Here is a 789-nt window from a genome sequence, read left to right as displayed (position 1 = left end):
CTTGATTCGGGATCAGGCGCCGATATCATTGCGATGGATTCCATCTTACAAAAAACATAGATTTTGGTCTTATTTTATGATAATTCGGGCTTTCAAAAGGGGGCTGCATCCGACCTGGAAAACCGCTAGATTTCGGTCTGGTAGTCGCAAGATTCGATTTATTTTTCAGTGTTCAGGCTCTAAAGCGTTAATCCTGATAGGTTGATGAAACATATGACGTTTGTAGAACATCATATGCTGCGTAAATTTTTTTTTTGGTATGTAAATTTGCCGTAAGCTGAAAAGGAGATACATACAGGTATTTCTGGGAAAGCGGAACAACCTTTTCAATCCCTTTTAACAGACTGCAGGAAAAAGCGTATTTTTTAAATCATTATTCATTATCATGCATTTCTTTTCATATACGTGTGATTAAAATGAATGTCCATTCGTGTGACAATACTGTCAGAAATTTCCCCGCCAAATCAGTCGGGAAAGTCGCTAGATGCAGCGAGAAAGTTCTAGAATGGCAACAGTGAGGCGCCAATTTCAAGATTCTCCGAGCGACATTTTCAAACATTTTTTCGCAGATTTCGAAGATATTTTGATGAATTTCTTGGTTTGCATTACGTTTTCTGGTCGGAAGAAAGAGGAAATTTTCAAGTTTTTTTTTTAATGACAATATAGATTCCCAAACATTTCAAAGATTTCAGTGTTTTATTTTTTTTCATTTTAGATGAGATTTTGAAAAAAAAACACAAAAAACGAATTAACACAGTAAAGATTCTTATAATTTAGAAAGTAGAAGGG

The sequence above is a fragment of the Penaeus monodon genome, chromosome 32, assembly GCF_015228065.2.
Source record: "Penaeus monodon isolate SGIC_2016 chromosome 32, NSTDA_Pmon_1, whole genome shotgun sequence".
NCBI lineage: Eukaryota > Metazoa > Arthropoda > Malacostraca > Decapoda > Penaeidae > Penaeus > Penaeus monodon.
Note: the sequence above shows the minus strand (reverse complement) of the source record.